Source organism: Protopterus annectens, chromosome 6.part0 (assembly GCF_019279795.1).
Source record: "Protopterus annectens isolate FY-2018-M chromosome 6.part0, PAN1.0, whole genome shotgun sequence".
NCBI lineage: Eukaryota > Metazoa > Chordata > Ceratodontiformes > Protopteridae > Protopterus > Protopterus annectens.
This window is the reverse complement of record NC_056737.1, coordinates 1065785472-1065811850: the sequence shown is the minus strand read 5'-3', so window position 1 is coordinate 1065811850 and position 26379 is coordinate 1065785472. Positions and strand designations below refer to the sequence as shown.

Sequence of the window (26379 nt, the reverse complement as noted above, 5' to 3'; positions counted from 1 at the left end):
TTTGGATCTTAGCAACTTATACAAATCAGTTTGACACACACAGCTTTGGATGGTCATGGTCCAGTCCATTCTGCTCTTTTTATGCAAGGATGACTGGATGTGCTTGACAGACCATCAGGATGCATACTATCACATAAAAATGAACAGACTATCCAGAACGTATCTATGCTTCTGGCTGGGAGCCAGTCATTATCAGTTCAGAGCACTGCCTTTTGGTCTCACCACAGCCCCCAGGGTGTCCACCAAATGCATGACAATGGTAGCAGCTCACTTGAGACTGCAGGAATTCCTTTCCGTATATGGACAACTAGCTCATTACCACCCTGACCAGGCATCTACAAATAGCACAAGATTAGGTACTCCGGACTTGCCCTAATCTGCGGATAACTATCAATTACAACAAATCTCAGTTAGTAGCATGTCAGACACTGGAATTCATAGCAGCAATTTTCAACTCAGTATCAGTGACAGCTTTTCTTCGTCTCAGATTACAGGTCAGAAGAATACTTCAAAGTAACACAATCTCAGCCCAATTGATTCTACAGGCCTTGAGATCACTGTTGGTGGCTATAGTCCTAGTTTCTCTAGAAAGATTTCACATGAGAGTTCTTCAATGGATGTTAACATCACAATGGTCTACACTGTATCAACACATCAGCTCAAATAAGAATCATTCAGGCATGCAAGAGATACCTTTGTTGGTGGATTCAATTAGATCGGATGGGTGGCACAGTGGTGGAGCAGTTAGAAATGTCGCCACACAGCAAGAGGTTCTCCAGTTCAATTCTCAGCTGGATTACCTTCTGTGCAGAGTCTCCGTGTCCTCCCTGTGTTCCCATAGGTTTCCTCTGGGTGCTCCGGTTTCCTCCCACATTCCAAAGACATGTGCCTGGAGCATTTCTCCCCCGGTCTCCCCTGTAAATGGGCTCTGTCCCAGTCAGACTTTCATGGTGAACAAATGTTAAATAAATAAATAAATAAATAAATCAGGTTATACCAGGCTATCCTTTCATTCTCCCTCATCCCAAGGCCATAGTGACCACTGACACATCCCAGACTGGAGGGGGGGGCAGTTCCTGGGGAAAACAGTCCAAGCATTTGGGCTCCCAAAGAGGCCAAAATATATATCAATGTCCTGGAAATGACAGCAGTGCTCTTAAGGTTGCAGGCCTTCCAAGACTCTCTCCCTTTTGGGACAATTGTGATTCAGGCAGACAATATGCCGGTAATTTGATACATCAACAAACAAGAAGGAACCAGATCTTACCCCTTGTGTTGAGAAGCCCTCAGAGTGTGGCAATGGGTGATCTCATCCAACCATTTTCTGATAACAACACGTATTCCAGGGAAGTCCAACATGATAGTCAAATTGAGCAGGTACATTCTTCTAACTCATGAGTGATCTGTTAACATGAAGGAGGCAGAAATGACTTTTTACCAGTAGGGCCAGCCTTGCTGTGACCGCTTTGCTTCTCCCCTAAACAACAAGTACAGCAGCTTCTTTGCCCATATCCCTCCACTGAGGGAATCACCAAGACACGCTCTACTATGTGACTGGCCCCCTGGTCTCCTCTATGAGTATCCTCCACCTCCATTGATCCCCAAATTTCTATAGAAAGCTTTCCAGTTGAAGAGTTAGGTCATCCTCATTGCACCTTACTGGCCTCGGCAGATTTGGATCCCCTTTCTTTTCCCTCATTTGATTTACCCACCTTGGATTCTCAATCTAATTCCAGACCTCCTGTCTCACCTGACAAGCATGATTCACCGGGATATCTCAAACCTAAAGCTGACAGCATGGTTTCTCCACTTCTGTTAATAACCAGACAACCTATGCTCTTCTCATCCCCTGCCTGACATCCCCTGCCTGGCATGTATTCTGCCTGTTGTGCTACTGACACAAACAGACTTGGCATAAGCAGCACTAAACTTCTCTCCCTCTGAAGAACTATACAACACAAGAAATCTGGAAAAAGCCAAAATTTATTGGGGGGGGACAAAGGCCCAAAAACAGAGGCACATTTTAAAAAATTGCTTGTATAATCTTAGAAACATTGCTAGAATAAAATGTTTTGTGTTACCATGCATTTCCTGAAAGATAGGGAGACTAAAACTTAAATGGCTGTCATTATTTAGTGAATTCAGTTCTCACTAATTTGCCAGAAAACCACACATTTTAAGAGGAACAGACTAGAGTATTGAACAGAAGTGTTGGTGTGGGTACAGAATTCATGCTTTTGCTCTTTGTACACACACACACACACACACACACACACACACACACACACACACACACTGCATAGCAGAATAGCCTTTCAAATAAAATGCATAGCAGAGTAGCCTAGCATAAAATGTAGAGCAGATAGATAAATGCAGCACAACAGACATCTCCTGGCTTAATAAACAGTACAGTGGATAGATAAATGCAGCACAGTGGACATAAAATAATGGCCATACTGGTTTGTAGCCTACATAAAATAAAATGCACAACGGAGATAAATGCAGCACAATGGACTTCTCCTGGCTTATGAATAAAATGCACACAGTTGTTAATCGGCCACAAACACATCCAACTTGCAGCACAAAGAACTAATAGACTTACTTATAGATCAGGGTACAGCATTTAGATAAAATAAAATGCAGCACATGCACAGAGTTAATTGGCCACAGCAGATAAAAAAAAATCCTGACTTGCAGTAGCACAACGGACTTACTTACAGGCAGGCTAGAGCAGATATAACATGCACACAGTTAATCGGCCACAACACAAATACACACACACCCCTTCTTTGACCTATGCACACAGGACTTACAGCTGCATATATCAGATAAACAGTTCTGGATAGTCCGGGTGGTGGAAAGGGTAAAAGCAAAAAGCTATGGCAATAATGCCACTAAGCAGCATTATGGGCCCATTAGAGTGCGTTTTTTTCTTACCTGGTGGCTGGGACATGGGCAGACTCTGCAAAACTTTATGCACATCTGCTGCCATTGCTGTTATAGTCCTCCTGTTTCCCTCCAAATGGTTAAAAATAAATATCTGACCGAGACGAGTCCAACAGGCAGAGCTGATGTCATCACGCACACTCCTGTAGGCTGCTGATGCCTGGTGATATCAGCCATAAATTTAAAGTGGTAGTAAAAAAATAAAAATAAAAAATAAAATAATCAACAAAAAAAATGTGAATTAAAGGGGCCACTCGGGAATTCATGGCACCCCATTATTTTGCCCTCAAAACTGGTAAATACTGAGGAATTCAGTATGGATGAAAGGTCTGTATCCCAACTGTTGAAAAATGAATGACAACTGACAACATCAGTTAAAGGTGTTATGTACTCACCATAATGTTCCATCTGTGTTGTCCATTTTCATTCTTCCTCAACTCTCCTCCCACCAACCCCCAACCTTTTTAACACTTGATTTCTGGAAGAACAAGAACTTATAAGGACACCACTGTTCCTTATGTTGAGCTCCACATAATGGCTTTTTCTGTCAGGGATATTATGATAATATTTCTTACATTATGTTAACCAACAAACAAGATCTGAGATATGTTAGGGGTTGGTGCACTATAACAAGGGAGGAGCTCGAAAGCTTTTTGGTGTCCATGAGCTAAAATAACGGCTGAGTTGGATCTAAATCCAACTGTTGAGGAAGAATGAAAATAGACAACACAGATGGAACATTATGGCGAGTACATAACTTCTTTTTTTTAAAGGGAAGGTCACTGATTTAATGGGGGAAGGTGATACATATGGAGGTGTACAAGACATGGCCATATTTGCAAGGACAAGATCAAGGGTACTCACCTGTGCCAATCATGTAGAGCAATAAAAGCCAGGACTACAGCTCAAGCAAGCTGAGTTCAAGTAGCACCTAGGCCATTTGATGATGTAGGTAGGGAGGATGAGGTGCCCATCTGGGGGGGGGGGGTCACTCCAGACCACATATACATTGGTTGATTTCCCTGGCAGAGTCTAGGGATAACAAATGCGCAGTGGCTTCTGTTGGTGGGCAGGGCATTCCTGCTGACATCAGCCCCTTGTGGAAGTGAAGGGCAGTGCAGCTCTGATGCCCATTGCAAGTCATACCCATGGGCTATAGGGGTATTTGCACAGGAGTTAAGACAAAAAGTGAAAAAAAAACTTCACTCTACCCCTGATGGCTACCTACATAATGATCCCTCCCAGCCAATCCATGCCCTTCCTCCAGTGATGGAGGAATGAACAGGGTGACAGGTCAGGGGGCTGAGGGGGCAGATGATTATCAGGCAACAAGGGCAAAGATATCCAAGGAGAAAAACATCAAAGAGATTTGGGCCCCAAGTAGGATGGTAATGTACTTTCAGAAGGAACATTGGGCATGCTTGTCACTAGTGGTGTCCATCCACCCAGTCTGCCTATTTATTGACAGGGAGTTGAAGTCACCCAAAAGAAAAGTATTGAAATAAGGGAGGATTTCAGCTTGAGCATTAAGGTTGCTTTCATGGTCAGAAGGTGATATAGATGGTGTTCTATAGTTAATTATGAAGTGATAATTAATTTCTTTTAGGTGATTTGGACATCTAAGAGTTCACATTTTGAACCCTAAGGAATCAGTCATAAAGTGATGATATCCTTGACACATATAGATACTCTCTCACAACTACCAGTAGATCTGAAGACATGAGAGGCACTAAAAACAGGAAGAGTGATTTCATTGCTTTGAAACCCCTTCTCTGTAACTACACATAGATGAATGTTTTCAGGTTGCAGGAAGGCCTCAGCTTCAGACATTTTTTAAGACTCCTAGAACCTAAGGTCATTCACTACCATGTGGATCACTGCCAGGTCAAAAATGTACGTAAAAGAATGATGGGATCATACAAGTTCTTGTTAAGTCCCAGACTGTGGCTCTGGAAAGAGAGCTGACCATCACCCTAGCCTTATCCATCTTGATAAGTATGGTGTCCATATGCCTGACTATGGAGTCACCTATTAATAAAACATTACTGTGGGTGAACGCAGTCTCAATCGGCCTTAAGGGCTTGGAGTCTCCACCCTTGTGACTCTTTCAGGTATGCATACTTGCTGTGGGTGTGCACAGTGAAGGTGTGTGGGTTGCTTTGTGAACCAATGGTTGACATTTCTTACTCTCTAGTCTATTTGACTTAGGCAGTGTTCTCCTCTAACAACCATAGGATAAACTGATGTATGGAGGTGCTCTGTGCTCTAGGTGTGGGTGTGTACTGTTATTAATGAATGTGTTTTGAAAACTGTCGTCAAGTACAGTAGATGATTACACCTTTCACATATTGAATCATTGTAAGGTAGCAGTAAACAATTGCCACACTGCTTCAAAATGCAGCTATCAGGATGGCTACAGAAGGAGCAAGAGCTCACTCAGATTTCGTAACAGCTAGTGCAATCGAAGGGGATAGCTTAATAACCGACTCCTGATATAAGACAGAAGGGTATAATGGACTGGACTACAAGACCGTAGTAAGTTGGAATGTGGACATAAGAATGTTAGAAGTGATTATTGAAGATTCTGGACACAATAAGTTCTAGTGGTAGTATTCATAAGTGCAAATAAGTAAAAGTCACAGAAATTTGTATGAACAGTTATCAGTATCATGTGAAATCTTTAAATCAGCCAGTTTTACCCAGTAGTTTCATGTGTAGTAACTGAGAGTAATAGTGCTAGTTTTCACAACAGTCGGTACAAGTAGCAATGCAACAACAGCAATGATCAAAAGTGAGATCAAGTGTGATCAAAAGTGAGATCAAGTGTGATCAAAAGTGAGATTGTGTGATCAAAAGTGAGATCAAGTGTGATCAGTAGCTGAATTAACAGGCTAATTTTGTATCTACCTAAGTAGCAGCAGCAAAGGGAAACAGACTGTTTAATGGATCCAGATGAAGTAACTGTAGAGAAATAGCTACATATAGTCTAAACAAAGAAATCCAAATGCAGTAACTGTAACGGTGTAGGATACATACACCTATGGTCACAGCCTCCTCCAATAAAACTGTTTTTTTAGCTGCAGTTAATGGTGTGCATGGTTTTCCACTATTTACATCCTGTAGCACAGGGTATCAGTTACATTTTGTGCTATGCACATACTGTCTCCCCCTTTCTGTACTCTAGTCATTCCTCAACATATGGCCCTGGAACCTAACACCCCTAGCAGCATGTCCTTTCAATGGTTTCCTTTGCTCTTCATTTGAACACCACAACCACAGGCAGATGGTGTACTAACCTGCCTGTCTCAGAGATTCCAAGTTAAACATACACCACAACATCTGCCTAATTCTCAGTAACAATCCACTACAGGGTTTGTTGTTATTGAGGTACTTATCTTCCTTAACTCTGGGAAAATCCATGTCTACAGAGGCTTTCCTGAAATTCATTTATTTTCAAGTTGTATGATTGTACACAGAGTTGCACAAAATTATACCAATAATTTATACTGAGATAAAAGGAGGCAGTCAACAAAGTGATTATGCCAATGAGGTTAGCACCGCTCTCATATCCACACTACCTGTGCACATCAGGTTGGACACACAGCATGGGACCTCTGTGCTCATGCATTTGACATGTGCATTCCTATAGCAGTGTTACAGTCATATCACAGCACCGTAGTGTAGCACTATGGTCGCATGTCCTAACACCACAGTGCAGAGTTACATTATGAGATACGTGATTTAAAACGTGCATCTATGCACAGACAGCTAGAATTTTGTTCAAGTGGACCTGACTTCACATCTTGACAACCATCCCCCATCCCCTTAAAATTATTTTATCTTTTTTTTTGCTTAAATTCAGGAGATTTTGCTCATTTGTGATTGAACTTGTGTGAGGTAATCACAAATGAGTCACACAGTTGTCAGGAATTCCATTTTATACCTTTGACACTAAGAAGATGAAGAGGCTATATGTTCTGTTGCCATACCAAGTGGTTGTACTGACAAGGTATACAAACTAAGGCCCATGTGGTAGGTGTTCATAGGTTCATATGTTGGTACTAGGCTATCGGCCCTAGGGCCTATGCAAGCCTAGCCATAACAATTCCCTGGATATTTCTTCCTACAATATTTACTTCTCCAGGCCCCTGTCTAGCAGGGCGACTGACATGATCCCCGGGGTGAATTTCCTATCTCCCATCCAATCATCAAAGTTCCTTTTGAAGAGGGCCAATGAGGCGCTCTGCTTGATATGTATGGGCAGTCTATTCCAGAGTATGGGGAGTCTCTGGGTCAGGAACCTATCCCTCCAGCATGTTTTGTTCATTGTGATGCCAAGGTTTAGATCCCTGGAGCATGTGGCTCTGAGGGATTGGGATTTCTTTAACTTAAAGAAATGTCCAACAGCTCAGGGTTTGACATAGCCTTGTATGTTAAGCAGAGATCGCCTCCGAGTAGATGATATGCCACAGAGTATAGCTGGAGTTTTTTTAGACGGTCAGTATATGGCATCTGCTTTAGGCCTGTGATTCTTTTAGTGAGGTATTTCTGTGGCCTTTCCAGCTGTTGCAGATGTCTTGTGAGGTACATACCAAATGGGGCATTATACTCTATAATGGGTCTAATGAGGGATGAGTAAAGTGGGACAATGACCTCCTTTTTTCTGGATGAAAAGCCCTTAGTGATGAGGTGTGCCACACAAAAGGATTTCCTGACTGTTGTGGTATGTGGTTATCGAAGTGAGACCACTGTCCACCTGTGTCCCTAAGTCTCTCATCACACTTTCGATGTTTAGTGTCCTGCCACCTATGTGGTAATTCATGGGTACATGTTTTTTTCCAAAGGGATAACTATACATTTCTTGGCATTAAGCTTGAGCCCATGGCTCTGGCACCAGACATCTGTTTCTGTAAGGCCCTTTTGTAGAATATCCACATCATTTGGGGATTCAATAATGGCTCCCAGTTTGCAGTCATCTGCAAACTTTGTTAGCTAGAGTCCCTTAGTGTTGGCCTGTACTTCAGAGAAGTAGATGCCAAACAAGTGTGGTCCCAGGACTGAACCCTGAGGTACTCCACTTGTCACTTGTCTGGAGCTGGATTTGGAGTTGGCTACTTTACTGTCTGGGTTCTGTCAGTAAGCCAGTTAGCAACCCATCGAGTGACATAGGGATTTATGCCCAGCTTAGTAATGTTTATCTATGATTCCAGAGTGGGGTATGGTGTCAAAAACCTTGGTGAGGTCCAGATAGGCTGTGTGGACTGCCTTACCCTCATCCACAGCTCTGGAGACTGATTTGAAGAAGTCAATCAGATTCAGGAGACAAGATCGGCCCTTCACAAACCAAAACTGGGTGGGGTCCAGTGTTTGAAAGTTGCCAATGTCTTTGTTTATAAGTTCCATGATAATGCGTTCCATGCCCTTGCAAATCAGGCTTGTCAGACTGAAGGGACAGTAGTTCCTGGGATCCAAGGTGGATCCTCCCTTATGGAGCGGGATAACTGTAGCTGTGCGCCACTCAGTGGGCACGAAGCCTGAGGTGAGGCTATGATTAAACATGACACTTAGGTGAAGTGCCAGTTCATTTTGTAGTTCATGTAGTACACAGCCTGGGATGTCATCTGGTCCCATGAATGCTGTATTCTTAGCTTTGGAGAATGCGGTTTCTACCTGTGTGGCCGTGATTATCGGAATTTGGCAATCTTTTGGTATTAAGATGGGTCCTTTAGGGGGTGAGAGTGGGGTGAAGTTAGCACTAAATCGATCTGCCAGGATATTGGCAATATCCTTGGGATCAGTATATTTAATGCCATTCTGTTGTAACTCAGAGCAGATCTGAGTATTGCCATTTAGATTCTTGACATAACTATAGAATGCCTTGTGGTTGTCTTTGGAATCTTTGGCAATTTTATTTTCGTAACTAGCTTTTGAGTATTTTATGAGGGATCTCAGCTTCTTACTGAGGCTGGTGAGGGAGTGTTTTGCATCCTGGGATTTTCCTCTTTTTTGTAACAGTTTCTTCCTTCTGTTGTATAGTTTGTTTATAGCAGGGGACCACCAGATTGGCATCTTGGTTCTATTTGGGATGGCACGATTCATGCACGAGTGGATGTGCTCGTACAGTGCCTTAGTGTAGGATACTGCAGTCGAACTTCCAGAACCCGTCTGCGTGGGTGTTGTGAAGTTTGTCACTTCTGACTTCAGTAGCTTGAAGTTGGCTTTGGAGAAGTTTTTTAAGGAGGTTTCCTTACTGGGGTGGGGGTGGGATGTGGATGTCAAGGATGATTTGCTTATGGTCAGACCTGACCAAAGAGGGGGTGACCACTGGTGTGGAGCATCTATCTCCCATGTTGGTAATGACCAGGTCTAGGATATTGGAGCCCCTGGTGGGACAATGGATTAGTTGATCCAGGGCATTGGAATTTATGAATTCCAAGAACCGTTGGGAAAAGGAGTTGGTACCTGAGTAGTTTTCCCAATTAATGGCAGGGTAGTTGAAATCACCCAGTATTAGGGTGTTTGGTTGTATCTTAATATTTTCCAGTATGTTTAGAAATGTGTAGTGAGAATCTTGGGGCATGGTTGGGGATCTGTAACAAGCTACAATTTGGATTGCAGTCTTACCTAGTGTTAGTTGCACCTGGAGAATTTCAGATGCATTGTGTTGGGCAACTAGCCTGGAGGTGTGAATATCCTTGGTGAATATGGACACTCCTCCACCTTTAGTGTTTCAGTCCTGGTTTTGTGGCTGAAAAGTGTGGTAAGAATTGTAGCCTGGTATTGCAGGGGTGCTCTCTGGAGCCTTGAACCAGGTCTCAGTGACTGCACAGATATCAATGTTCTCCATTTTTAGGAGTGCCTCGAGAGAGTGCATTTTGAGGTTTAGACTTCTAGCATTGAGTAGCATTACCTTCAGATTGTGCCTGCTTCTATCTGTTATGGTGGTGGTTTTATCCTTTGAACCTTGCCTAAAAAAAGGCACTCACTAGGCAATATTCATACTTGAACACAGGTCATTATTGGTGCAGGTGGATTTCCTGGTCCTACGCCGATGGGTTTGTAGCACTTACTGAGTCTTGAATGGGCACTTTCTTAATTATAGACTACTGCAATACACATTATTGTTTTTTGTGATAAAACGTATAGCCCAATAGACAGGCTACCCATTTACTAGAGTTTTTGGGAACTTGAGAGGAAGTATCATAGTGTATTTTGGATAAATAAGGAGATCATAAAAGTTCATAGAATGCAAATCTAGGTTTCAATTCCAACGTATTATTCCATAAGCAAGACTCAGCAAACATCAGATCTGAAAGACTGGCTACTTAGAAGTACTGCATTTGAACAACGTTGATAATATTGGTTATGCACTGAAAACTCCAGCTATTACTACACAGAACATTTGAATGATTTTTCTGAAAAAAAAGAAAAACATGAATATACTAAGATGGACCTCTGCAATACAAACAATCTGTGCTGAAGGTAAGTTGTTGCACAAAGGTCACAAACATTCATTCAACCATTCTGATTTAGTATTACTAACATCTTACACAGACATAAATTATTTTGGACTTTGAGGAGATACTTGTATAGGAAATTATATTAATAACTCATCCAAAACCTAAAAGTGTTGTTAACAATTAAAACTTACATTCAGAGCAACACCTCCTGGAATTTTATTCCTTCAATCACATCATCGTGAGTAAGGAGACGTGTACCAGGTGCAGGAGGGTACAGTCTGAGGGATTCTTTAAGAACCTGTGAAAAATGACAGAATTTACTATCAAGGCAGGATTTTTGCAGTTTTACATCACGGGCATTTTCAAGCAATAAGTCGAAATGCAGTTCATTGGCCCATAACCTGACCTACTAAATCTACTGAAACTCATTTCTATGAACCTTGGGAAGGTGCAGGGGTGGATTTTCCACCCCAGCAGGATTCATGTTAATGTTTATTACCTAGGTTCACATGCTTAAGAAATGTGTCATAACAGACTTACTTCCCTCCCCAAGGACCCATGTTAGACCTCATTCCCTCTGTCTCCACACTGTTATAGTATCTCAATTATTCAATACACATCATTATATTTTATATATATACACATATACAGATATATACATATATATATATATATATATATAAATGTATATGCATGTGTGTGTGTATGTGTGTGTGTGTGTGTGTATATATATATATATATATATATATATATATATATATAAATATAATATATACACATACATACACATATATGTATGTATTTATCTGTCTATATATATATATATATATATATATATATACATATACACACACACACACACACACACGCACACATATATATATGTATATATATATATACACACACACACACACACATATAATTATTTATATATAGATAGATATATATACACACACACACACACACACACACATATATATATATATATATATAGAGAGACACACACACACACACACACGTGTGTGTGTGTGTGTGTGTGTGTGTGTGTGTGTGTGTGTGTGTGTGTGTGTGTGTGTGTGTGTGTGTTGTGTGTATGACAGGTAGTAGACACCTCTATAATCAATGACCTTATAAGCCACAAAGTGACTAGTTACTTTTCTATAAGCAGATGGAATTGAGTGGGTGACAGTGAATAGTTTTCTTTATTTTAAGTATTTGACACTGAGGGCCAGAAATGTCATTATCTTGTGCCATCCTGAAAATTAAAAGAATTGACAACTGGCAGTGGACACCATTAATAAGCAGCAAAGGAACTTGAAGGTATATATCACACCAGAGATAATTCTACTTTAATTAATACAAAAAGAAAAGAACTCAAGGCTCTCATTCATTCATAACGTGGCACTGAAGGCTTTCATTTATTCATAATGTGGCACTGAAGGCTCTCATTCATTCATAACGTGGCACTGAAGGCTCTCATTCATTCATAACGTGGCACTGAAGGCTCTCATTCATTCATAACGTGGCACTGAAGGCTCTCATTCATTCATAACGTGGCACTGAAGGCTCTCATTCATTCATAACGTGGCACTGAAGGCTCTCATTCATTCATAATGTGGCACTGAAGGCTCTCATTCATTCATAACGTGGCAAGATGTCTAATATTATAGACCTGAAAGAACAGAGCAGTGCTTTTGGAAGGGCTAACACTTTTCAAGACTAATTAACAGAAGCCAAACCAGTAAAGGTAATATAATGCTAGATTTTCAGGTTCACTGCCGTGCTTAGAGACTAACTCAGTGTATGGAGCTGTACATTGGGCTGCCTGGGATTTGCTTCTCAAATGTAACACTCAAGATATTCTCTCTCCTTTCCATTTGTACACAAAGAAAAATGTCTTGGCTCCCATTTAAAATAGGAAATGACATTATGAAAAGTTCCATTCAAAACTGTACAAACAACAACTGGTGGGTTGCATGTAAATGAACTGAAAACTATGGTGTGCTGTGGTCACTGCTGGATTCTATGTTGCAGTCTGTGTCAGAATTTTTTTCACCAATTTTTCTTACTTATTGTGGAAGGCTTGCATTAACATAACAAGCAGATGTTTAAGGTTTACACATACTTTTACTTATACATCATTGATTTCCTAGTGCAGTCTCAACAGCTTGACAAGTTACACTTTCAGCTTTAGTGCAGATGGCTGTGAGTTCTATTCCCACACCAGGGAGTTGGAGTAGTTTTCTAATACTAACACTGTAGTGCAGTATTAAGGGTGTGCTGCTCTCCTGTGTGTGCTGTCCTTCAGACGACAGATTAAACTGCAGCCAGATCTGCTCAACTGGATGTAAAGGATCCCATAGGACTTATTGGAAAGAAAAGAGGAAATTCCTTTCTGCACTGGGCAAGTTTCCCCTAGTCAGTATAAATACCACCTCAGGTCTCTCCTGACAGGGTCAGTGTTTGCATTTTGGGGACCGCCAATAAGTGTCATGTTGGGGACCACAGACACCTTCAGTCTAAGTGTCCCCCTTCACTGCCACCCCCTGTAAGTCATCTTTTAGGTCATGCAGCAGAGTTTTAGGAGTAGTATGCACATATAGAACCGTAGCTATAATGCTCTTACAATTTGACTTGCCTGTGTATCACACTGTGCTGGCCATTTCACAGAGGAACATTGACAATGACTGACATTTAGTTGCAGTGATGACACTACAACAACCCTATGTATATGGCTGACCTAATCTGAAATGCTGCCCTAGACAAAGGGCTCCACGGCACCTCCAAACACTTACTGTTTCACCCCCTGCACACATCCTTGGTCATACACATACTTGGTCGATTTCTTCAAAACAGTCACCAAGGCCATTGATGAGGGAAAGGCAGTCCATACAGCCTACCTTGACCTTGCAAAGGCTTTCGACACAATACCCCACTCGTGTATTGTAGAAAAACTTACCAGCTTAAATGTAAACCCATATGTCACAAGATGGGTTGCAAACTGGCTTAAGGACAGAACCCACAGGGTTAGAGTTGCTGGCGCTATGTCAGACTCCAAGCCGTCACAAGTGGTGTCCCACAGGGCTCGGTCCTTGGCCCCATATTGTTCGGCATCTACTTCTCAGAAGTACAGGCCAACATGGGGGGAATTTGGCTGACAAAGTTTGCAGACGACTGCAAACTGGGCGCCATAGTGGAAAGTGCATCGGACACGGATATCCTTCAGAAGGGACTCACGGAAACAGATAGCTGGTGCCAGAGCCATGGCCTGAAGTTAAACGCCAAAAAATGTATAGTCATACCCTTCGGGAAAAACAAGGTAAAGTACAGTTTTGTACCTACCATAAATGTAGATGTCCGAACCAGGATAGCATCTGCAGTCCTAACAAATGGGTTGTCCTGTCGTCAGGCAGCCCTTCGGTCGGCCGGATTCCAAAGTCTGGGTCTGGCCTCGGCTGGTGTCGCACTTCACCCAACGTCATCTCTGCTGGTCTTCAGGTATAAAGGCATCAGCCGACGCCATTTTCCTCAGTGTTTCTTGCCCCAGATGCCAGTTGCCTTCTTGGAAAACTAAATTTTGGGTAAATGCCAATGTTTCCAAAAAAAGATAGTAGGCAAACACAAAAAATAAGCATGTATGTACATATATACAAACAAATACACCATAAGAGATCCCCCCCCCAGCTAGCTATTAGGAGGGTAAATACCCTAGGAGTACCACAGAGGGGAAGGAGGGTGGGTAATCCTGACTGCAGATGCTATCCTGTTCGGACATCTACATTTATGGTAGGTACAAAACTGTACTATGTCCTTCAAGGATGCATCTGCAGTCCTAACAAATGGGTAGAATACCATAGCCAAACTAGGGAGGAGGAAGAAGAATTATGGTGTAGTTAGGATCCCTGCAATACAGCAGTGGCAAACCCTGCTCGGGATCTAGAGTATAGAGGTAAGTTATAATGCTTGGCAAATGTATGCACGGAGGTCCAAGTAGTCTCAATAATGTCCTTGGTAGCCACCGTGAAGAAAGCTGTGGTAGTGGCTGTGGCCCTTGTAGAGTGAGGTCTTATGTTCTGTGGAATTTGCTTTCCATGGTAGGAGTAACAGAATCTTATGCAATTTCCTATCCACTTGGAGATTGTTTGTTTGGAAATTGCTTTTCCTTCCCTTCCTGTTGCATAAGCTACTAGAAGCTGGTCAGTTTTTCTATTGCCCTTGGTTCTGTCCAGGTAGTAGCGCAACTGTCTATGTACATCCAAGGTATGCAGCAGTCTTTCCCTGTTCTGTGGATTGGGAAAGAAGGTAGGTAGGTGGATTGCCTGGTTTAGAGACACTCTGGATACCACCTTAGGCATAAATGTAGGATTAGTTCTCATGGATACTCTATCTTGATGGAAGATTAGGAAGGGTTGTACTGCCATTAAGGCCTGTAGTTCCGAAACCCTTCTTGCTGAAGTAATTGCCAGTAGGAAAGCAGTTTTCCAGGATAGGTGTTGAAGATCTGCTGTTGCTGCTGGTTCGAATGGAGGGAGTGTCAATTTTTCTAGCACAAAGTTCAAGTCCCATGCTGGTAATGGTGGTTTCCTAGGAGGTTTTACATTCTTGATTCCTCTGGAGGAACTGTCTGAGTAGAGGGTGTGAGAAGACAGGGGGATCGAAGCTGTATTCTGCAGAAATAGCTGATGCATGTATCTTGATGGAGGAATAGGACAGGCCTGTATGGAGAAGCTCTGCCAAATACTCCAGGATGTTGGCAATATCTATCTTTGACACATCTTTTCCTCTTTCAGTACTCCAAATGACAAACCTTTTCCATTTCCCTGCATAGTTCCTTCTTGTAGAAGGTCTGCGGGCCTCAAGGATAATGTCTTTAACCCTTTGGGATAAAACTGGGTTAGTTGCTGTTATGTAATGTTCCAGGCAGTCAGTTGCAGAGTTTTTAGGTTTGGATGCATGATGTTGTAGTCGTTCTGAGTTAACATCAAAGGCATCAGGGTAGTGCCACGTTCTCCCCCAAGACATGCTCCTCAGCAATGGATACCAGTGTTGTCTTGGCCAATTTGGAGCTATCAGAATTATCCTTGGACGCCCTCTTTGATTTTCAGTAGTACCTTGTGCATCAAAGGAAGAGGTGGAAATGCATATGCTGTCAGGCCTTTCCAACTGAAGGATAGAGAGTCCACCTTCCATGCAAGTGGGTGGTATGTCCTTGTGCAGAATTTCTTGAGCTGGTGATTGAGTGGGATGCGAATAGGTCTATTTGTGGCATTCCCCATTTCTGTGTGATGGCCTTGAAGATGTCCGGGTGTAGCATCCATTCGTGAGCATCCGAGGTAGTTCTGCTTAACATGTCTGCTAGGATGTTTTCTTTTCCCGGTACAAATATTGCCTGTAACTGAATGTTGTAGCTCAGAGCCATATTTCATAGGTCCAGAGTCATTCGGCATAGGGGGTATGAATGAGTGCCTCCCTGTTTGTTGATGTACCACATGACTGTGGTGTTGTCTGTCCTTATCATTAAATGGCCTTCTTTGAGGAATGGTCTGAAATTCTGGATTGCTAGTTTTACTGCCAGCATTTCTTTTTGATTTATGTGCAGGTGCAGTTGATCTGGAGTCCATAATCCTTGTATGCATTTGTCCAGCATGTGGGCCCCCCAACCTAGGTCTGAGGCGTCCGTTGTGATGGTTTGGCTTGCTTGAAAGTTGTGGAAGGGCAAGCCTGGGTTTGACTGGCATGCTTGAGCCCACCATAGGAACTCTTGTTTCAGGCATGGGATTAGTGGTATTTCGGTTTCTAAGCTGTGCCTGTGTTGAGACCATAAATTCTTTAGGTACCACTGTAGCTTTCTCATATGCAGTCTGGCATGGGGGACCAGGATTATGCATGATGCCATGAAGCCCAAGGCCTGCAGTACTTTCCTTGCTGTTAGTTTGTTCTGCTTTGTTAATGCAAAGAAGTAAAGAGGGAGTTGTTCTTGTTTTTCTGCAGTTAGGAATGCCATCTGTTTTACTGTGTCCACCCTGCACCCAAGAATGTTCTTGTTTGGGATGTTTTTTTGGGATCCCGTCCCTTTTTTTTACTTTTTAAATTTTTAAACTGGGGTATCCCAAAAAGGCTTGGTTTAAGGGTAAGTTTAAAATGAAACCTCCCTTTGGGGGAAATTTCTTTTTTGGGGGCAAAAAACCCCCTTGGCTTTTGTTTTTTTACATGAGGCAATTGTAACATTGTCTCAATATTCCAGGTTCACCAGCTGAGCAGGAGAGGACACTAGCAACTGATCCCTCGACATGCTAGAAGGACTAGACAAAAAACTTTAAAAGAGATTCCGGGACGGAGTGACCGAGAAATGGGGGTTTGCCTTTTGGGGTGCTATCTATAAGAGTGCCGTATCAAGGTAATAAGTACTGTAGGAACAAGTGCTAGGTTTAACAGATAGAAAAAGTCTACTTGGAGTCAAGTAGAGATGATCTTTTAGGTATTAGAGAAAGTGCTAGTAACAGGGATGCTTAAAGGTAAGATTGAAAAGAATGCACTCTGCAGTGTGCACTAGAGAAGTTAGATATGAAAGTAGGTAACTTGAGTTTTACCTGTTTAAAAGTTAAGGTTTAGTGGAGAGTTACTATTTTTAAAACAGCAAGATGGACTGAAAGGGGTGGTTACTTTTGTATTTTGGTACTATGAAATACTGTAGGATGGCCAATAAATTTAAATAATTGAAGGTGGGATTTCAAAAGTGTTGGTTTTGTGATTACTCACATAAGCCAGTGAAAGTAGAGAGAAATGAGATATATGGTCAGATTAACATAAGAGGCGGGCAACTAGAAAGACAGTGGTATTTAACAAGACAACTTAAATGGGTGGGAGGGAAAAAATTCTGCCTGACTCAGAACAGAGAGAGCTGTGGTCTCTTTTGAAGTTTTAATATGCTGTTAAACAGAATGCAAGCAAAACACAAGGTAAAGAAAACAAACTACAGTATTCAAAATATAGAAAGACAACACAGAAATACAAAAAATAACAGCAAACTAACCTTTCCTTCACAGCAAAGTGTAGCAGAGTCTGGATGAGCCTTTCTGGTAAAGCTCTGAAATGTTTTAGTTTACTCCTTAAATAGAAATTTTAGTTCCTAGCTCCACCTCTGTTAACAAGTGATTAACCTTAAGTGACCTTTTCTGTCTTATGAATGAGTCCTTAATTAATCAGTTCTTATTTCTGCCTGACTCAGAACAGAGAGAGCTGTGGTCTCTTTTGAAGTTTTAATATGCTGTTAAACAGAATGCAAGCAAAACACAAGGTAAAGAAAACAAACTACAGTATTCAAAATATAGAAAGACAACACAGAAATACAAAAAATAACAGCAAACTAACCTTTCCTTCACAGCAAAGTGTAGCAGAGTCTGGATGAGCCTTTCTGGTAAAGCTCTGAAATGTTTTAGTTTACTCCTTAAATAGAAATTTTAGTTCCTAGCTCCACCCCCTCTGTTAACAAGTGATTAACCTTAAGTGACCTTTTCTGTCTTATGAATGAGTCCTTAATTAATCAGTTCTTATTTCTGCCTGACTCAGAACAGAGAGAGCTGTGGTCTCTTTTGAAGTTTTAATATGCTGTTAAACAGAATGCAAGCAAAACACAAGGTAAAGAAAACAAACTACAGTATTCAAAATATAGAAAGACAACACAGAAATACAAAAAATAACAGCAAACTAACCTTTCCTTCACAGCAAAGTGTAGCAGAGTCTGGATAAGAAATCCAAATGCAGTAACTGTAACGGTGTAGGATACATACACCTATGGTCACAGCCTCCTCCAATAAAACTGTTTTTTTAGCTGCAGTTAATGGTGTGCATGGTTTTCCACTATTTACATCCTGTAGCACAGGGTATCAGTTACATTTTGTGCTATGCACATACTGTCTCCCCCTTTCTGTACTCTAGTCATTCCTCAACATATGGCCCTGGAACCTAACACCCCTAGCAGCATGTCCTTTCAATGGTTTCCTTTGCTCTTCATTTGAACACCACAACCACAGGCAGATGGTGTACTAACCTGCCTGTCTCAGAGATGCCAAGTTAAACGTACACCACAACATCTGCCTAATTCTCAGTAACAATCCACTACAGGGTTTGTTGTTATTGAGGTACTTATCTTCCTTAACTCTGGGAAAATCCATGTCTACAGAGGCTTTCCTGAAATTCATTTATTTTCAAGTTGTATGATTGTACACAGAGTTGCACAAAATTGTACCAATAATTTATACTGAGATAAAAGGAGGCAGTCAACAAAGTGATTATGCCAATGAGGTTAGCACCGCTCTCATATCCACACTACCTGTGCACATCAGGTTGGACACACAGCATGGGACCTCTGTGCTCATGCATTTGACATGTGCATTCCTGTAGCAGTGTTACAGTCATATCACAGCACCGTAGTGTAGCACTATGGTCGCATGTCCTAACACCACAGTGCAGAGTTACATTATGAGATACATGATTTAAAACGTGCATCTATGCACAGACAGCTAGAATTTTGTTCCTCAAGTGGACCTGACTTCACATCTTGACAACCATCCCCCATCCCCTTAAAATTATTTTATCTTTTTTTTTGCTTAAATTCAGGAGATTTTGCTCATTTGTGATTGAACTTGTGTGAGGTAATCACAAATGAGTCACACAGTTGTCAGGAATTCCATTTTATACCTTTGACACTAAGAAGATGAAGAGGCTATATGTTCTGTTGCCATACCAAGTGGTTGTACTGACAAGGTATACAAACTAAGGCCCATGTGGTAGGTGTTCATAGGTTCATAGGTTGGTACTAGGCTATCGGCCCTAGGGCCTATGCAAGCCTAGCCATAACAATTCCCTGGATATTTCTTCCTACAATATTTACTTCTCCAGGCCCCTGTCTAGCAGGGCGACTGACATGATCCCCGGGGTGAATTTCCTATCTCCCATCCAATCATCAAAGTTCCTTTTGAAGAGGGCCAATGAGGCGCTCTGCTTGATATGTATGGGCAGTCTATTCCAGAGTATGGGGAGTCTCTGGGTCAGGAACCTATCCCTCCAGCATGTTTTGTTCATTGTGATGCCAAGGTTTAGATCCCTGGAGCATGTGGCTCTGAGGGATTGGGATTTCTTTAACTTAAAGAAATGTCCAACAGCTCAGGGTTTGACATAGCCTTGTATGTTAAGCAGAGATCGCCTCCGAGTAGATGATATGCCACAGAGTATAGCTGGAGTTTTTTTAGATGGTCAGTATATGGCATCTGCTTTAGGCCTGTGATTCTTTTAGTGAGGTATTTCTGTGGCCTTTCCAGCTGTTGCAGATGTCTTGTGAGGTACATACCAAATGGGGCATTATACTCTATAATGGGTCTAATGAGGGATGAGTAAAGTGGGACAATGATCTCCTTTTTTCTGGATGAAAAGCCCTTAGTGATGAGGTGTGCCACACAAAAGGATTTCCTGACTGTTGTGGCAATGTGGTTATCGAAAGTGAGACCACTGTCCACCTGTGTCCCTAAGTCTCTCATCACACTTTCGATGTTTAGTGTCCTGCCACCTATGTGGTAATTCATGGGTACATGTTTTTTTCCAAAGGGGATAACTATACATTTCTTGGCATTAAGCTTGAGCCCATGGCTCTGGCACCAGACATCTGTTTCTGTAAGGCCCTTTTGTAGAATATCCACATCATTTGGGGATTCAATAATGGCTCCCAGTTTGCAGTCATCTGCAAACTTTGTTAGCTAGAGTCCCTTAGTGTTGGCCTGTACTTCAGAGAAGTAGATGCCAAACAAGTGTGGTCCCAGGACTGAACCCTGAGGTACTCCACTTGTCACTTGTCTGGAGCTGGATTTGGAGTAGGCTACTTTTACTGTCTGGGTTCTGTCAGTAAGCCAGTTAGCAACCCATCGAGTGACATAGGGATTTATGCCCAGCTTAGTACGTTTATCTATGATTCCAGAGTGGGGTATGGTGTCAAAAACCTTGGTGAGGTCCAGATAGGCTGTGTGGACTGCCTTACCCTCATCCACAGCTCTGGAGACTGATTTGAAGAAGTCAATCAGATTCAGGAGACAAGATCGGCCCTTCACAAACCAAAACTGGGTGGGGTCCAGTGTTTGAAAGTTGCCAATGTCTTTGTTTATAAGTTCCATGATAATGCGTTCCATGCCCTTGCAAATCAGGCTTGTCAGACTGAAGGGACAGTAGTTCCTGGGATCCAAGGTGGATCCTCCCTTATGGAGCGGGATAACTGTAGCTGTGCGCCACTCAGTGGGCACGAAGCCTGAGGTGAGGCTATGATTAAACATGACACTTAGGTGAAGTGCCAGTTCATTTTGTAGTTCATGTAGTACACAGCCTGGGATGTCATCTGGTCCCATGAATGCTGTATTCTTAGCTTTGGAGAATGCGGTTTCTACCTGTGTGGCCGTGATTATCGGAATTTGGCAATCTTTTGGTATTAAGATGGGTCCTTTAGGGGGTGAGAGTGGGGTGAAGTTAGCACTAAATCGATCTGCCAGGATATTGGCAATATCCTTGGGATCAGTATATTTAATGCCATTCTGTTGTAACTCAGAGCAGATCTGAGTATTGCCATTTAGATTCTTGACATAACTATAGAATGCCTTGTGGTTGTCTTTGGAATCTTTGGCAATTTTATTTTCGTAACTAGCTTTTGAGTATTTTATGAGGGATCTCAGCTTCTTACTGAGGCTGGTGAGGGAGTGTTTTGCATCCTGGGATTTTCCTCTTTTTTGTAACAGTTTCTTCCTTCTGTTGTATAGTTTGTTTATAGCAGGGGACCACCAGATTGGCATCTTGGTTCTATTTGGGATGGCACGATTCATGCACGAGTGGATGTGCTCATACAGTGCCTTAGTGTAGGATACTGCAGTCGAACTTCCAGATCCCGTCTGCGTGGGTGTTGTGAAGTTTGTCACTTCTAGGAACGAAGAACTGATACAAGATCAGCAGACAATCAGGTTTAAGTAATGCAGAACAGGACGCAGCTCGCGGCGGATGGAAGATAACAATAGCAGAAACAGCAGTAAATCACAGAAACAGCGTAAGCAGCAGTTGGCAGCAGTTGTAGTGCAGCAGTGAATCACAGTAACAGTACTAAAGCAGAACCAACGTGGGCAGCAGTTGTAAAGCACAAATTCTTTAATTCGACCACAAAAGAACAGTTAAGCTTTGATTGATACAACCAATCTTCCTCAGAACTGTTAACTTTAGAAATCTTTGCATCTTTTATACACAACAGTAGTAACACTTGTAAAAAGAGCGCCAAATCTCTTAAAGCCACAGCATCCTATAATACCAATAGATCTTAAGAAATCATACTTATTAAAAATCCCTACACATACAAAAATAAAATAAAATTGCTACCGCTTAATTATAATATACATTATTAGTCTAACATACAAATATTAAACATATTGCAAACCTAATATGACAATAGTTACACAGTAAAATTCTATCAAAGAGGAACAAAGAACCTATCTGATTTGTATATAAAATTTATATATAAAAACTCTAATAAACATTCTAATGGAATTATGTATTCTAATAGAAATGAAAATATAAATATGTACTCCCAATACCTCCCTAATATATAAGTAATAACAATCATATAATTACACTATTAATTCATCTACATTTAATGAGTGTATTGTCCTAATGGTTTCTAAAACCTAATAAAAAATGTGTAATTATAATTAATGTTCCTTTAATTAAAAACTGAAATAAAACCTGTAATAAGGCTGTTGGTTATATCATACCTAATGTATTAATCAACAAGGAATGGTTTAATGCTAATGTGGTCATTAAGACCAGGATATCTAGTTGCATCAGTTTTTATTTGCCATATACTTTCTTTGAGGGCTAATTCATTTTTCCAATTACCTTCCTGCCGATAAATTTGGTCAATAACAGCAAATATAAACACATGGTTATCCCCTTTTTTAGACACATGCCTATATAGCGCATTAGTAGTATCATGTTTGCTAATTTTGTAGTAATGCTCATATATTCGTTTTTTAATACATCTCTCAGTTTTTCCAATGTAATAAGCCCTACATGCTGTGCAGCAAGCAAGATAAACCACTCTTTTACTATTGCAATTTCCTCTTTTGCATTTGATCACAGTTTTGTTTATATCAGCTAAGACAACTTTGTCCACTTCATTTATGTAGCGACACTGGCGGCAGTTACCACATTTAGTGCTCCCTCGAGCGTACTTATCTTTCCCTAACTTCAACCCATCCGAACGTTCTAGAAGTCTTTTGATATTGGGTGCCACCTTATATACAATCTTGGGTTTATTGCCTAGCTTAATATCTAAGCCATTGGAGTTGATGATATCCCAGTGTCTATACAAAATTTCTTTAATAAAATTTACATATGGGTTGTAAATAAGTACACAAACTCTCTGAAAATTGTCAGTTATTTCATTAGTCCTATTGTTGTTTAAGCCGTTTATATCACCAAGTAACGGTTTGTATTTGTTACACCATTCAGTAGTAACAAAATGAGAAATTTTCTTGATCATTCTCATCGGATATCCCCTCTTGTAAAACATATTACACAATAAATCCAAGTCTTCCTTCATAACAACCTCTGTAGAGGACATACGTGCTGTTCTGATACATTGTCCCTTAATAATGTTTCTAAACATATAAGGCGGGTGGTTGCTATTGTAAGCTATAAAGTCATTGGAATATGTGGGCTTTCTGAAGATTCTGGAAGCAAATCCTTCATCTGTATGCCATATAAACGTATCTAAATAGGCAATCTCCTTAGTACTATAATTGTGAGTAAATTTGAGAAATTCAGTAGTGCCATTAAGGGATTCAACAAACTCGTGTATCTCATCCTCAGACCCCTTCCATAATATGAATAGATCATCCAAAAATCGAGCATAATATTCCACTTTCCCGTAGTATTTGCTCTTGAATAGGAATTCTGTTTCCCATTCTAACATGACCAAGTTTGCAAATATGGGGGCACAAGATGCCCCCATGGCCACTCCGATCCTCTGTCTAAAAAGCTCACCCTGAAACGTGATGTAATTGTGTTCCAATACCAGAGACATGAGTTCAGTGAGCAAACAGATCTTATCCCAGGAAAACCCAGAATATTTTTTGAGACTGTTAGAAAAAAATTCTAACCCAACATCCTTGGGTATGCTGGTGAATAGATCTACCACATCAATGGTAATAAATATATACTCCTTGTTCCATTTGTCAGGTGTAAGATTTTGTAAAAAATGCCAAGAATCTTTCATGATATGAGGCACTACTGTATATATATGCTTCAACCAAGTATCAATCAGGACTCCTATATTGTAAGTTTTGGATTTGGGTCCTGACACTATAGGTCTATACGGTGGGTCGATGATAGATTTATGAATTTTCGGTATGCCAATGATTTTGGCCACTACTGGATAGTCATTTCTTATAAACTTGTAAATATCATCACTTATCCTGTTGTCTATCATGTATTCTTCAATAATCAAATCGATCCTTTTATAACCTATATTGATTTGATTCTGAGATATAACTTCATAATTTCCAGAATCATACAGCCAATTGTGCATTTTAGAATTGTAGTCAGTCGTGTAACAAACCACAATACCGCCTCCTTTATCCGGCTTCATTATACGTAGATCTTTATTGCATACTAGGCTATTCAAACATGTTCTTTCCTCCCTTGTGAGATTATCAAGGCCTAAATTCTTTTTAATACTATTCTTTTTATAATTAGTAAAAAACCAATATATGTCTTTGCTCACTATCCGTTCGTAACTAAGAACAGACTGGTTGTTGGGGGGCATAAAAGTACTTCGTTTCTTAAGGATAGCTTGGTCACTAACATTATCAACTGTACTATTGTCAAAATGAAGAGCCAAATTGAGCCTTCTGCAATACAATTTTACTTCCTTAATTGTATCTATAAGATTAAAATCAGAAGTGGGTATGAATTTCATTCCTTTACTGATCAAGCTAACAAACTCATTCTCAATTGAGATATCAGTATAGTTATAAACATAAAATCCATTATATTCAGTCATGATTTTATGAGAATCCATGTTATTGTCAACCTTATCCTGGGGAGGTGAATGTTCTAAATGTTTGTGCACCATATTGTTGGACAGAACACCAAGTTGTTCACTATGTTTCTTTATACTGAGTACAATAGAACTAATGACACATTCATTGGCCCCCTGTCTATACTCGGATAGCTCATTCCGTACACTTAGTCTGTTAGCTAATTCCATCTGTTGTTGTGGTTCCTTAGTTTGGGTGCTGGATAGTATCTCCCCCCCCGAAAATTCTCATCGCCTTTAACACTTCTTGGTCTATCATTAATGCTATAGACTCTTTCCCGACCTTCATTCCTCCTATCAGAAGGCCAAATGTATGCTCTGTTGATATCATAACTTTCTTTATCCCTTATTAATTTCCTGTTCTTTCTATCAAAAATCACTTTAGTCCTATCTTGTGTGTCCCTAAACTGTTTATTATACAAGTCCTTCCAATTGCTAAATTCAGAGTGCCTGATAATGGTGTCATTCATACATTCAACTTCGTGAGTCAAATAACTAAGTTTTTCATCATTGAATCTAATGAGCATTTGAATATACGCAAAACCAAATTTATCAAATAATTCGTTAAATTCCCTTTTAACCTCCTTACTATGATGTATACCCAAAGGGAGCTTAAAGAATCTAATACCCTTAGGAACTATCCTAGTATCAAGGCATTTGGAAAAATATGCTAAATCCATTTTGGTGTTTTTATATGCAGCCAACTTTTTCCCAAAATCATATATCATGTCTTTAATGCTGTTATGTTTAAAATCATGCATATTGAAATTTTCATTACTGTCAACATTTGTATTAGATTCAAAAACATAATCATCAGCTAAAAACTGATCCATTAGGGCAATAGACGAATTGGAATTGCAATTAACATCACATAATTTCTGCTTTTGTTTATGCCCTTGCACTTCCAGTCCTTTTCTAAAAACAGTCTCTTTTCTTAACACTGGACTGTTGCCTTGCAAAAATGCATTACCACTATCATTGCGTACAGTCCGTCTTGTATTGTCATATCTCTTAATAGTTCTTTTTTCTTTAGGCCTAGCACCAAATATCTCGTGTTTACTTTTATTAAAACTAAAATCAAAGGTACAGTCATTGCCTCCCGAATGCAAAAAGTTCTTGCTCCTACCCAACTGAAAATCACAATGGGTGGATTTACATGCACTATCCTGCATCCGAACTTCGGATGGGATGGGCATGTCAATATGTTCAATATGATCGAGAACCACAGAGTCCTGTAGCAATACCGGAAAAGCACGCTCTGGAGTATCATTAATATGCGGATCAATAAAAAGGTCTTGCACTATGATACAGTCACGTTCAGATGTGTTGTTGCCATTTAATCCCTCATTAATGTTCATAGAATCTTTCGATTTGGATAATGCTCCACAAACCTTACTGTTTCTATCATTAATAGTTGGACATACAGCGGAATTAGAATAGCGTTGCTCACGCTTATTTGCATTTACCTTGTTCACGGCAGATTGTTTATGCTCCGTAAATAATTCCATGACCAGCGCAGTAAGTTTAGATATGTCATTTTGTAGCGCCGAGACTTCGGCTCGCAGTGCACACACTTCCATACCCGACAATGAAGCAGGCGACCCCTCCACACTTCCAGCCATGTCAATACTAGGAACGAAGAACTGATACAAGATCAGCAGACAATCAGGTTTAAGTAATGCAGAACAGGACGCAGCTCGTGCGGATACGGAAGATAACAATAGCAGAAACAGCAGTAAATCACAGAAACAGCGTAAGCAGCAGTTGGCAGCAGTTGTAGTGCAGCAGTGAATCACAGTAACAGTACTAAAGCAGAACCAACGTGGGCAGCAGTTGTAAAGCACAAATTCTTTA

The 26379-nt window shown here is 40.7% G+C and overlaps 1 protein-coding gene across 1 annotated transcript in view; it reads right to left on the bottom strand.

Annotated features, from left to right (window-relative positions):
• LOC122804682 (cholesterol 24-hydroxylase-like) overlaps nucleotides 1-26379 on the bottom strand; it is a 491057-nt gene that overhangs the window by 109027 nt on the left and 355651 nt on the right. The gene's annotated exons all lie outside the window — the stretch shown is intronic.